Genomic DNA, 14,425 nt, shown 5'->3' with positions numbered 1-14,425 from the left:
CTAGAGATAGGGGTTTATATACCAACTTTTCAAGGGGTTTGGTGGATTAGAACTTTAAAGGATGGAAGCATCTGATGAGGCTTATTTATGCAATCTTGAAATGTTCCCTGGTGGCTCAGTCAGTAAAGACTCCACCTTCAATGCAAGAAACCTGAGTCTGATCCCTGCGTCAGGAAGATCCCTTGGAGAAGGAGATGGCAACACACTCCAGATTCTTGCCTGGAGAATCCCATGGATAGAGGAGCCTGGCAGGCTACAATCCATGGGGTCACAAAGAGTCAGACAGGACTTAGCAATTAAACCACTAAACCAATATCCAAGTTCAGGCCTCCCTGATTAGAGACACACATCCCCACCCCCTACTCCCACCTCCTGGCAATGTGGGTGGGGTTGTAGCAGCTGTCTCCTACAAAGTTCAGCTTTAGTCAGATAAGGCAAGTTCAGAAATGACTTATTTCTGCCTCTCTCAAGGGCTTCCTGATAGCTCAGTTTGTAAAGAATCTGAATGTAATGCAGGAGACCCCGGTTCAATTTCTGGGTTGGGAAGATCTGCTGGAGAAGGGATAGTCTACCCATTCCAGTATTCTTGGGCTTCCCTTGTGGCTCAGCTGGTAAAGAATCTGCCTGCAATGTGGGAGGTCTGGTTAAATCCCTGGGTTGGAGAAGGGAAAGGCTACGCATTCCATTCTGGCCTAGAGGATTCCATGGACTATATAGTCCATGGGGTCAGAAAGAGTCAGACACAACTGAGCAACTTTCACTTCACTGCCTCTCTTGTAGCTCAGATGTTTTCAATTTGAACTTAATCTCTGTACCATTTGGTGGGTTATCAGTCCCATCAGGAGAATAGGCAGTCATTGATAATAAGTATAGACTTATTATATAAGTCTATATATGGCAACCCACTCCAGTATTCTTGCCTGGAAAATCCCATGGACGGAGGAGCCTGGTAGGCTACAGTCCATGGGGTCACAAAGAGTCGGACACGACTGAGTGACTTCACTTTCACTTTCACCCTGGCCAAGATCTTCCCTGTAGCTCAGATGGTAAAGAGTCTGCCTGCAATGCAGGAGACCTGGGTTCGATTTCTGGGTTGGGAATATCCTCTGGAGAAGCGACTGGCAATCCACTCCAGTATTCTTGCCTGGAGAATCCCACGGATAGAGGAGCCTGATGGGCTACAGTTCCTGGGGTTGCGAAGAGTCGGACACGACTAAGTGACTAACCCACCCACCCATAGACTTTAAAATGTCCTAAAATTTATTGTGGTCATGGATCCACAATTTTCTGAAAATACTAAAAATCAGTAACCAGTACATTTTAATATTGTGAATTATATGGTATGTGAAAGTGAAAGTGAAGTCACTTAGTCGTGTCTGACTCCTAGCGACCCCATGGACTGTAGCCTACCAGGCTCTTCCATCCATGGGATTTTCCAGGCAAGAATACTGGAATGGGTTGCCATTTCCTTCTCCAGGGGATCTTCCCGACCCAGGGATTGAACCCAGGCCTCCTGCATTGTAGGCAGACGCTTTACCATCTGAGCCACCAGGGAAGTCCATATGGTATGTGACGAGCATATCAAAAATTTAAATAGTAAATCAATGTGTACATTTAATAAAATTTCAGTAAAAGATCGATGGGAAATTTTATAATGTGGGTGAATTAAGGTTAGAATACTACAACCCACTGGTCAACTTTTACATCAAAGTGTGGGATACAACGTGGCTGTTCAGATATGATACAATAGGGGTACGAAGCATCACATCTAAAATGTTCTTGCTAAAATAACTGAGCCTGAATTTAACCAAGTTCATAGATCTCACTACAGGATGTTCTGTTTCTAATGGAACCTGTTCAGGACAGGATGCATATAAATACAGAATGTGAGTAATTCTACGGGACAAATAATTCAGTCTTTTCATCAAAAGGATAGCAAAAAAAGAGGAGCAGGGGCTGTTATTGGTGAAAAAAAAGACTAAGTCCTATTTCAGTTAGTGCTATGTAAGTTACCTGTTCAGATCCTAAGAACAAATCAAATTTAAGAGAGATATTTAGGTCAAATAGCTATATTGGACATGGATAGTTGCATTAGGGAATAATTGTAATTTTTCTTAGATGTAGTAATAGTATTTTGGTTATATATTTTAAAGTCCTATTTGTTGTAATTTATGTTACAGTAGAGTATGTGGAGGAAGGGCTTCCCTCGTAGTTGGTAAAGAATATGCCTGCAATGCAGGAGACCCTGGTTCAATTCCTGGGTTGGGAACATTACCTGGAAAAGGAAATGGCAACCCACTCCAGTATTCTTGTCTAGAGAATCCCATGGAGAGAGGAGACTGGCAGGCTACAGTCCGTGGGGTCATAAGAGTCAGACACAACTTAGTGACTAAGCCACCACCACCACATGTGGAGGAAATAACTTCTTTAGGTTTAGACATGGTATCATAAAATACCTGGAATATGCTTTGGAATATGCTGGGGGGAAAAAAAAAAAAACTTGACAAAATGTTGATTGTTAAAACTGCTTGACTGACATATAGAATTCGTATATTCTTTGTTTGAAATGATTCATGATAAAGAGCTAAAACTATCCAAAAGCAACTATGCAAACAAAACTGATAAGTCATTGTGTTTTGAGTATGCTATTGAGTAATATGGGTGAAAATACCAACCTGAAGGAGTTGATTCTGGTTTCATTACCAAGATGTAGTTGGCTGTATCTCCAGTTAGGACTGGAAACAGGTGATTTTTAAATAGTGTAGAATTATTCAACTGCTTAATTATAGTGTCGAGTATCTATTTCTAATGATCCCTGTGTGAGAATGTAAATATGGAGAAGTTCTGGAGGATACATACTGTACATTTAACAGGGTCAGCTCTGAGAATACCATGAACTTTTAGGGCTGGTGGCCAAAGGTAACCTTCATCATATGCTGAGCACCTACTATGGGCCAGCTACTCTTCCTCATGCTGGAAATACAGACACAAAAGAGACATAAATCCCTCTTCGCATGGGGCTCACATTCTAGTGGGGGATACTGAAAAGTAAGTTCAATGAGATACAGGTGTATTCTGATAGATAATGACATCTGCTGTCACCACAGAAAAGCAGAGAAGGGGAATTGGGCATGAGGAGGGGGAGGGACCTGCACTTGCAGGTAGGTTGTCTGGCCAGGGCCTCCCTGAGAAGGGGACATAAAGTCCTGAGGAAGTGACCAGGTGGTGTGGGGATGTCCCTGTGGAAATCTGGGGCATCATCCTGTGAGGATCATATCCTGTGTGCCGCTTATGAAGTTATGCTGTTAGATCATTTAGATAGTTATGAATACAAATAGTCATTTACCCTCCAGTTTTGAAGCAAGAGGAGCTGTTATGTATTCTGTCAGTTTGTTATTGGTCAGGGTTAGGGCCTGAATTACCTTGATGATTCACATAATTAGGGTATGGTTGAAGACCTTTGCCACTTTAAATGAATCCAGGTTCTAGCCATGCACACAAAGTGTATACTCCTGTAATATGGATCCTTTTGAAACAGGTATAGAGATTGGTCTCTACAGAGCATCTTACTTAAGTGACTTCTTCCAGTTTTGTAACTTGTTTCTAGCTAAGTGACTGAGAGTGCTGCACAAACCCCAGTCATTTGTCCCTTGTGTGAGGACACTCATCTCTCATGGGAATCAATAAGTTATAAGCAGGAGAATGTTTGTGTATCTGTGGATGCAGGACTAACAGGTTATTCATTTCAGGAACCTCAGGGCCAATAGTTTAGGTAAGCAGAAAGGTTCATCAGTATGACGACAAACCTCAATCCCAGAAAATTAGTCTATGGAGTGACTAAATGGTCACAGTGGGTTATATCACAATGGGTTTGTAGTGTAAAGTCCAGACCATCTGTACATTTAGGCTTATTTCTCCTAAGGGTAAGTAGTTTCTGGTTGGATTTTTTTTTTAACGGAACTAGAATACTGGTATGTTTTTGTTTTGTTTCTTATGTTTTTCTTGCTGAATTCCTACTCAGGGAAATGAATTTGTATCTGTTGCAAAGGCATTCAACAGTATTTTCTTTCTTTTCAGGTGCAGTTAAGAAAATCAAAGGGCTTGATCAACAGCTTATACATTGCCTTGGTTTGGACCCAGAGTGCAAGCACAGACGAAGAGCGGACACTGACTTCACACTTCTGATAGGTATGGAATACAGGCCTCAGTTGTGCTTTGATCCTGTTTCCCCCTTCTGTACAGTAGGCTCCTCTCAAGGTAAGTCTCTAACCAAATTTCCTCTGTTAGTGTCTGGTTAGTAGTGTGTTCATGTATGTGCTAAGTTACTTCAGTCGTGTCTGACTCTTTGTGACCCCATGGACTGTATAGCCCACCAGGCTCCCCTGTCCATGGGATTCTCCAGGCAAGAATACTGGAGTGGCTTGCCATTTCCTTCTCCAGGGGTATTCATGTATACTTAGTCGCTATAATTGTTCATTGTAATGATCAGAAAAATTCTTTCTACCTGTATGGTTCAAATATCAGCCTATTTGTAAGTTCCAACACCCTTGAACTCAGTTTAAACTCAAAGCCCAGAAAAGGCCATTATTTTACTGTAGCCAATTTCACACATCTGATAGGTATGGAAGCGAACTCCCAGGTGTACCTTTTGTTTTATTCCCATGCTTTTTCCAAAGATGACTTTCTGAAGTGTTTTAATCCAATTTATACTGGTTCCATGGTGGTGCATTCTTAATGCTTAGACTGAAAAAGGCAGGGTTATTTCAGTAATCTGAGACCTTTTAAAGCTATCAAAATAACCTGATAGTTTCACAAATCCTAGAGCTAGTAAGAAATTTGAGGTTAAACTGTTTGTTCCCTGGGTTGCTGAAGAAAGAACCTGTCATTCTATGTTGGAATCTCTGAAGGATGATGTGAAATTTCCCATGTAAAATGTACTTTTCTGTAGTGCCTCCTAGTTAAGAAGCATTGTTTATACATTATTGAAATCTCTATTAGGATGGATACAGCAAAAATTCATTTGTTGTTTCCTTATAGGAAGAAACAGGGCTTCCCTGGTGGCTCAGACAGTAAAACGTCTGCCTGCAGTGTGGGAGACCTGGGTTCGATCCCTGGGTTGGGAAGATCCCCTGGAGAAGGAAATGGCAATCCACTCCAGTACTTTTGCCTGGAAAATTCCATGGCCGGAGGAGCCTGATAGGCTACAGTCAATGGGGTTGCAAAGAGTCAAACACGACTGAGCAACTTCACTTTTCCTTTTCCTATAGGAAGAAACTAGAATTGTCAAATGCCTGTTCTGTATTATTCTTCTGATTTATAGCTTAGGGCATGCTCAGTATTATTGAAAGAGGAATAGGTTATTATTTGTGATGTACTGTTTGTGATTCTAATAGTAATACACACACAGGTGATTTAGAAAGTTATACTAGTTTAATGGGGGACTCATAAGGGACTGTTTTCCAGTAGTTGTACTGGCCTATCACCTCTTATGGACCGTATCATTGGCACACTCTCCTGTTGATGTGGGTGAGGGTGAGCATTCAGAAGACTTTGACTTCATATGCTGTATCCTAGCTTTATATGACATCTATGTTCTGTGAATCAGCAGTTGGGGCAGGGAGAGATGAGGGGAGGAGAGAGAAGGTGGTCAGCTTCATAAACCCCTTATGACCTTATCAACCTGTGACCTCAGTTTTGAACAAATCCTTTTACTTCTCCAGGTTTTGATATCTTCACCTAATTTACGAGTAAGTAAATGAAAAATTCCTGCGTTTTGTTGTCAAATTCCTTTTTGAGAAGCTGATGAATAGTATGGAAATTAATTTTTAAAAATGTGTATCCGTACATATGTATACAATTAGCAGCTACTTTAGGAAGTTTAAGGACCTATGGCCCTGTCTTAAGAGCACCTGGACTTAGGGAGGTCACTGTCTTTTCCAGTTTCACACATCTGTCATTTTAGTGCCTTCCATAATTCAAGTCATATCCGACCCATGCCTGGAACTCTCCAATAATTTCTCACTGAAATGAGAATGAAAACATTTACCAAGCATGGTCAGCAATGAACAAGATTTGGCTACTCTTTGCCCTGATTACTCAACCTCTTTCCTTCTTGGTTACTTTGCCCTGGACACACAGATTTGTTCCTTTTGGGCTTTATTAGTAGGAGTATAATTGACAGAAGATAAAGTGTCCTGTTTGAATTGTACAATTTGATAACTATTGACATGTTTCACCTGAGATGTGACTGCCACCCTAAGAATAATAAACACATCCAAACACCCCTAAAACTTTTTGCTTCCCTTGGTATAAATGTAAAGAGAACTAAATTTTCCTACAGAGAGGTTCTCTAGTTCTTTGTTTCATGCTGAACTAGGGATACTTTATTATTATGAAAATTACATATGTTGGGAAAAAACTTGACCCTGGTTTATTTGAATATGTCTAAGAAATTTCTTTCTTATGTTTTTGATACTTTACGCCCCAGATCAAATATTACTCAAGTAAAATCTTCTGTAGGATTCTCATATTAATGAGTGTTATGATATATTCTCCTATCAATGCTTTCATTTTAGGTATTTTGAATGTTAATCCTAGTAAATTTGGAGTCCCTGGCATATTTCTACCCATAACAAATCTTAAAAGAAATTTTATAGAATTTTGTATTCATAAAAGTTGAAAAATACTTAATCATTTAAAAATGGTAAAAATGTGCTTAAAATATATTTATGGATGCTTGCTTATGGTCCTCAACAAGCCTAAAGTTGAGTTCAACAAGTTGGCTAAGGAAAGAGTATGTGGTGGCTTATGATTTGTGTGTGGAATAGGCCAATTTCTCTTTAATGGCAATAAACATAACATGATCATCTACAAAACAGTCAATTTTATGTTATGTATTGTAGGAAAACAAAAGTTTTTTTTTCAACCTTCTTAAGGTCCCTGGCTAGGTCTGAAAATGAAACTGATAAAGACAGATGGACAGGAGAAAAGCATACAGATTTATTTGGCAGAAGGTTTATGTGAGATGGGAGTCTTCATAAGAAAATGAAGACCTGAGGATATGGTTAGATTTGTGTAGTTTATGCTAGGTGTGAGAAAGAATGGAAAATCATGGAGGAATATGATAGATTAAGGAAAATGAGGTAACTCTAGTAAATGGGGGTTGTTTCATCAAGAACAAGGGTTCTTTGTTTGGATTCTTCTTGGTGTCCCTTCTAATTGGGATAAAGATGCTCCTTTCCTTCAGGTTTGGGCTTCCCTGGTGGCTCAGATGGTAAAGAATCCACCTGCAATTCAGGAGACCCAGATTCGATCCCTGGTTTGGGAAGATCCTCTGGAGAAGGGATTGGCTACCCACTCCAGTATTCTTGCCTGGAGAATTCCTCCTGGACAGAGGAGTCTACAGTCCATGGGTCACAGAGAGTCAGACACAACTGAGTGACTAACACTTCCTCTAAATATAAGAAGGGTACTTGTCACATAAAGGTTTTATTTCCTGTTTCAGGGGAGAAAAGCATGTCAGAGAGGTGGTCAAAGAGGCCATTTTGTTTCTACCTTTTCTCAAACCTCTTCAACTTAAAATATTCAATATTGTCAGTGTATCGTATTTTAGGATATCATGTCCTAAACTCCCATCAATATACTTTACCACAGTAAAACAAATGATACCCTGCATAGAATAATTATAGGATGGTGGCAGCCACCTAAGGGGTAGGATTTAATGTTATAATTTCTAATCACTTTTGTTTAATTTTAATGAATTCTTGTGTGGACTAGTCAAAATTTGAAGGAAATAAACATTTTAAAAAATGATAAGAATTATTAAATGTTAGATTAAAATAGTCTAAATTTTATCACACCTCTTCTCCTTTCTCTTTTGCAAGACCTTTTAAATATTGTTTCAGTTATGCAGTATTTTATACTTCTGGAAGCAAAACATAACCTCTGAAATTTCTTTTCCCTGTAAATTAAACTTACTGTAATGTATATACCTTCCTCTTCACCTTCAATACTTATAAAATACAAACACTAGCCATATTAAAGTAATAATGAAATGAAATAAAAGTAGGTTGTCGAAAGGATATGATTAGAAGCAATCAACCTCAATACATCCCTATTGCATTCCTTCAGCTTTCACTTGCTTACAGTGGGTAGATCCTTGGAGATCCGCGAGATGGCTGTCTAGTTCTATGTTCTGTGGTCTTCTTCTTGATAGCGATGAAAGCCAAGTCCCCCCACACCCTCTTCTTAGAGTGAGCTCATTCAGCTTCTTCGGATTTTCTACTGCATATTTCAAAATGATATTCCTAATTCATAAGGCTTGATGAAATTTGAGGTTGTCTTTTCTTTTAAATGTTAATGTCTTACACAAATGCTTTTGAGCATTTGCCAGCTTTGTAAATACCTAGACTGTCTTTTACTTGTTTCATGAAAGCATAGCTACAGTTATACTAGATCCTACTGAAAGTGTCATGCCTTTTCTTTCTACATACTATGAATCTTTAATATAGTATTTCTTTCCTGTTGGTGGAAGGGAAAGGGATTGAAGCAGAAGCCAAAAACTCTAGCTTTCATCTGTCTGACTAAAGTGCTTTAATCTTGCTATTTCTTCAAATTTTACTCTTCATGGAGATTAAATTATCACTTTTCCTCTATCACTCAAGACATTACAGAGCCCCACAAAAGTTACTTAAGGGTTTCTGAAGAAATGTCTTTGATTTTTCTGTCATGAGCATAAATTCTAACAACTTGAGCATCATATGTTTGCATGAAGCTGTCAGTTTTATTGGTGATAAAAAATGCAAGCTTTCAGATTAATAGACCTTTATGTATCTATTGTTCTTATTTTAAGTAGCACATTAATTTGACCAGTCACAAAGACTGGAGCAAATTGTGGCTGTGTCTGTCAAAGCTTTCTGTAAGGATATATTTTGGGGAAAGGAGCACTTAAAAATAATAACAAAATTATTACAGTGTTTGATGCTTTATTCTTTTCACCAATATTTAGAGTGAAACCATCTATGTTCTCCCAGAGACTATTTGTATCCCTTTATTTTTCTGAATCATTTAAAGAAGCAGTAAAAAGCAAAAGAAGTAGCAATAGTAATAGTTACAGAATGATAAGCAGTAAGATCTGATCTCAGCAATGTTACTAATTGACTTGGCTTTAAGTAAGTCACACTCCTTAGATCTTAGCTTCTTCATCATTAAATGTGGAGGACAAGATTAGTGGATTTCTAAGAAGACCTCTTCCCACTTACATATTTTAGGCTTGTGTGATTCTATGTGTGGTTAGTTTTAAATTGCAAGCAGAATGATTGTGTGCTTCTCTGCAAAGGTAGCAATGAAACGTTTACATTAGAAAATTGTGGACAGTGTGCTTGTGTAGGCACTATGCTCAAGAGGCCCAAGGGAGAAGCTAATTTCAGGAGGGGAGCTGGGAATGTGGATTCAGAGAAATCATGACATTAATAGTAGTAAAGTTGAACAGGGTGACGCTTGTGGTAAAGAACCTGCCTGCCAGTGCAGGTAAACCTAAGAGACGCAGGTTTGATCCCTGGGTTGGAAAGATTCCCTGGAGGAGAGCACAGCAACCCACTCCAGTATTCTTGCCTGGGGAATCCCATGGGCAGAGGTGCCTGACTATGGTCCATAGGTTCACAGAGCGCTGGACTCAACCGAAGTGAAGTTGAACAAGCTGACATCTTCCCAGTGGACTAGGAAATCAGATCATTGATCATGAAAGCTCTGGGGAAGGTTTGAAATTTAATGAAACTAGAAAAGATTTGGATTATCCACTGTGGCACATTTTCCAAGAATTCAAGTATGAATGGATAAAACAATTATTAAGTATTTAGTATTTCAGGTTTGACCCTGTATTGCTCACCAACTCTCTCTTCAGACTTGAATCTGAATGCCTTTTATAATTTCTAAAGTTCAAATATACTCTAAGAATGAATATTTACTAACAGTTAAGGTAATTTTTGTTCTACATAAACTAAAGACAATTCTAGACAAGGTCTATCATTTTTAGAAACACAAGTAGAATTCTTATGATATGCATCCAGCCTTCTAAAGTGACTTGAGGTGACATAGCAACAAAAATGAAATAAGATGAATATGGTCCTTCTTTAGCTGAACTTAAGAAGTGGTCATGCTAAGTATGCAGGCTTGTTTAGACTTGTTTAGAGGCTTTAATGAGATAGGAGCTTTGGGAGGACATTGCAAAAGAATATTGACCATTTAGCTGATCTCTCTGGCTTAGCACTGTACCTCTCACATTCCATCTCATAACATTTTACACAAGTGTTTTAGTATGCCATCTCAAGGAGAATGCTGTTATGGCAAATATCATTCTACTGTCTGATTTTGTGGTGTATATCTTTTAGAATGCTAGAAAATTAAGAACAAAGTAGAAAGATTATAATTTGTATTAATGCATATCAATTTGAATGTTCTAGAAGTGTGATCTCTTTTTAAGGTGAAATATATTTAAGTAGTTGAACTGATGGCTTACCTTTAGCCTTCATTTTCTAATTTATTAAACTTAAATATGTGGTATACAACATTAAAAAAACAGCATAAATTATTGAGATCTAATTTTCAACAGCAAACAATAAAAATGTCCATGATACTTGAAGAAAAATATGGCCTATCCACTTAAAAAAAGATTTATAATTTTTCTTTTCCAGGGGTAAAAATGGTTTTGTCTGTCTTGAGTTAGGGTATGTTTCTTCATTACTACCACTACCACCACCAGCATTAGCCCCATCTTCACATAGGGGTTTTAAATTGTCATGAAAATAATCTTGAGTGAGGGGCTAGGAATTAAAGAAGAAAAGAATGTTCTATTTAGTTCATATGTAATATTGTTTAATACTTTCAGAAAATTATGTTATGAAGTGTGTGTTTATGGTGATGATTATTCCAGACAAATGAAGAACCTAACATAAGCTGAAAACAAGATGCCAGGGCTTCCCTCATGATTCAGTGGTAGAGAATCCACCTGCCAATGCAGGAGACATGCATTCGATCCCTGATCTGGGAAGATCCCACATGCCACAGAGCAGCTAAGCCCATGCACCACAACTATTGAGCCTGTTCTCTAGGGCCTGGGAGCTGCAACTACGGAGTCCACGTGCTACAACTACTGAAGCCCATGTGCCCTAGAGCCTGTGCTCTGCAGCATAAGAAGCCACAACAATGAGAAACCTGTGCACTGCAATTAGAGAGTAGCCCCAGCTTGCTGCAACTAGAAAAAAGCCCACACTGCAGTGAAGATCCAGCAGAGCAAATAAATAAAATTATATTTATGAAACTACCAAGATGCCAAAAAAAGGAAGAATAGATTAAAAAAAAAAACTTGGAACAGAATTCCAGCAAATTGAATCTAACTGAAAGACGCTTGCTCCTTGGAAGAAAAGTTATGACAAACCTAGACATCATACTAAAAAGCAGAGACATTACTTTGCCAACAAAGGTCCATTTAGTCAAAGCTATGGTTTTTCCAGTAGTCATGTATGGGTGTGAGAGTTGTACTATAAAGAAAGCTGAGCACCGAAGAATTGATGCTTTTGAACTGTGGTGTTGGAGAAGACTCTTGAGAGTCCCTTGGACTGCAAGGAGATCCAACCAGTCAATCCTAAAGGAAATCAGTCCTGAATATTCATTGGAAGGACTGATGCTGAAGCTGAAAGTTCAATACTTTGCCCACCTGTTGCGAAGAACTGACTCATTGGAAAAGACCCTGATGCTGGGAAAGATTGAAGGCAGGAGGAGAAGGGGACAGCAGAGGATGAGATGGTTGGATGGCATCACTGACTTGATGGACATGAGTTTGAGGAAGCTCTGGGAGTTGGTGATGGACAGGAAAGCCTGGCATGCTGCAGTCCATGAGGTCACAAAGAGTTGGACACAACTGAGCAACTGAACTGAACTGAACTGAATGAAACTATATGTATATTGTATCATATCAAGATGTGGTACAAAAGTATCTGTTAAATGGAAGGAATATGTGACCAGTAACAGACTTTCTGGTATATTAACATTTTAGTTTAAATAACTTTACAAATTTGATTTCCCCAAGGCAGAGTATTTCCATGTGTGGAAAGACTTAAGCATTAGTTTTCTTTTTTTTTTTTTTAAGTTGCCTAAATATTTTGTTAAACTTTTTTATAGAAAATTTTCATTTTAATTTGAAAACTTAGGCGCACTTTTGTGTTATTCTTAGTTCTTCAGAGAAACAGAATCAATAGAATGTATGTATATCTATATATATATGAATTGACTCACATGATTATCATGGCAGGGAAGTCCCAAGATCTGCAGGGTGAGATGGCAAGCTGGAGACTCAGGAAAGCCTTTGCCATAGTTCTAGTCTGAATTCAAAGGGATGAGAACAATGAAGCCAATGGTTTATAGTTGGAAGACCAACACTCTTGAGACCCAGGAAGAGCCAGTGTTTCAGTTCAAGTTCTAATGTGTGAAAAAAGATGATGTCCCAGTTCAAAGGCAGTTAGAGAGGAAGAATTTTCTTATTGGAGGATCAGTATTTTTGTTGTAATCAGACCTTCAACTGATTGGATTAGGCCCACCCACATTAGGGAGAACAATCAGTTTTACTCAGTCTACCAATTCAAATGTTAATCTCATTCATCCAATAACACCCTCACAGAAACACCCAGAATAATGTTTGACCAAATATCTGGGTGCCCTGTTGCTTGGTCATGTAGACACATAAAATTAACCATTAGAACCACATTTCCTTTGATGAAGAAAATTTTCAATTATTTTTAATGATCCAAAAGGCTTTTGTAGTCTTCTGTAATCTTGACTACCATCATTTCAAGACCTATCAATGTTATATTCCCACTTGCATTCTCTTTGAGTAAAACTTTCATATATACCTAAAGTCTTTATTAAGTAGTCTACAGTTTACAATTAAGTATTCTCCTTAAGACAGCTTATGTTTGAAAAGAATAGTCAGAATGTGAAGACAGTATCTTAAAATAGTGGATCCTCAATAGGCATTTGTTGCTTGAACTGGTCTGTTTCTACCATTCTACTGAAAGGTTATGTGAAAACTCAACAATGAACTCCAAATGACCCTATCTGGTGGCCCTTTCTTAGCCTAACTCTGCTTTACTATATCTGGAATATTTGTTAATTTTTTGGTAAAGTTTTGCTTCTCTGGTAGCTCAATCAGTAGAGTCTGACTGCAATGTGGAAGACCCAGGTTCAATCCCTGGGTTGGGAAGACACCCCCTGGAGAAGGAAATAGCAACCCACTTCCGTATTCCTGCCTGGAGAATTCCGTGGACAGAGGAGCCTGGTGGGCTACATTCCATGGGGTCACAGAGAGTCAGACATGACTGAGTAATTAACACTTCAACACACAGAAGTCCTAGTCACAGCTATTAGACAAGGAAAAGAAGTAAAAGGAATCCAAATTGGAAAGAACAAGAGGCGTGTGGCATGACACTTTACATATCATGTACTACATAGAATACGTCAATAAATTAATGTTGCAGGATAAAAAATCAATATACAGAAATTTGTTGCATTTCTATGTACTAACAATGAACTATCAGGAAGTGAAATTAAAAGAATCCTGTTTAAAATCATGTGAAGAAGAATAAAATACCTTTGAATAAATCTAATGAAGGAAGTAAAAGATCTGTACTTGGAAGCCTGTAAGACACTGATGAAAGAAATTGAAGATGGAAAAATATACCTTGTTCATGATTGGAAGAATAAATATTGTTAAAATTACTGTACTACCCAAGGCAATCAACAGATTCAATGCAGTCTCTATTAAAATACCAATTTTTCACAGAACTCAAATAATTCTAAAATTTATATGGAAACATAAAAGACCCCAAATAGCCAAAACAATCTTGAGAAAGAGCAAAGCTGGAGGTATCACACTTCCTACTTCAAACTATACTACAAGCTATAGTAATCAAAACTATATGGTACTGGCACAAAAGCAAATATAAACTAATGGAACAGAAGAGAGATCTAAAAAATTAACCCACACTTATATGGAAATTAATCTGTGACAAAGGCAAGAATATACAATGAAGAAAAGATGGCCTCTTCAGTAAATGGTGTTGGGAAAATTGGATAGCTACATACAAAATAATCAAGTTGGATTATTCTCTCATACCATGCACAAATATATATTCAAAATGGATTAAAGGCTTGAATATAAGACCAGAAACCATAAAACTTCTAGAAGAAACATAGGCAGTAAACTCTTTGACATAGGTTTTGATAACATTTTTTTGCATATGTCTCCTCAGACAAATTGGAGAAGGAAATGCCAACCCACTCCAGTATTCTTGCCTGGAGAATCCCAGGGACAGAGGAGCCTGGTGAGCTGCTGTCTATGGGATTGTACAGAGTCGGACATGACTGAAGCAAC

At 38.3% G+C, this 14,425-nt stretch overlaps 1 protein-coding gene across 6 annotated transcripts in view; it reads left to right on the top strand.

Annotated features, from left to right (window-relative positions):
• The window catches only part of SLC6A14 (solute carrier family 6 member 14), a 446,075-nt gene that overhangs the window by 29,913 nt on the left and 401,737 nt on the right, over positions 1 to 14,425 (top strand). For 5 of the 6 annotated variants that reach the window (XM_086387224.1, XM_086387223.1, XM_086387228.1 and 2 more), the window contains one exon: positions 4,078 to 4,188. The gene's annotated coding sequence lies outside the window, so the exon portion shown is untranslated. Of the gene's footprint in view, positions 1 to 4,077; positions 4,258 to 14,425 lie in introns of all 6 variants that reach the window. The other variant, XM_086387225.1, reaches the window with a different exon arrangement.

Source organism: Bos grunniens, chromosome X (assembly GCF_055505025.1).
Source record: "Bos grunniens cultivar Pamir isolate PY7600 chromosome X, Bosgru_T2T1.0, whole genome shotgun sequence".
Lineage (NCBI taxonomy): Eukaryota > Metazoa > Chordata > Mammalia > Artiodactyla > Bovidae > Bos > Bos grunniens.
The sequence above is the reverse complement of the archived record's forward strand: the minus strand, read 5'-3'. Positions and strand labels throughout refer to the sequence as shown.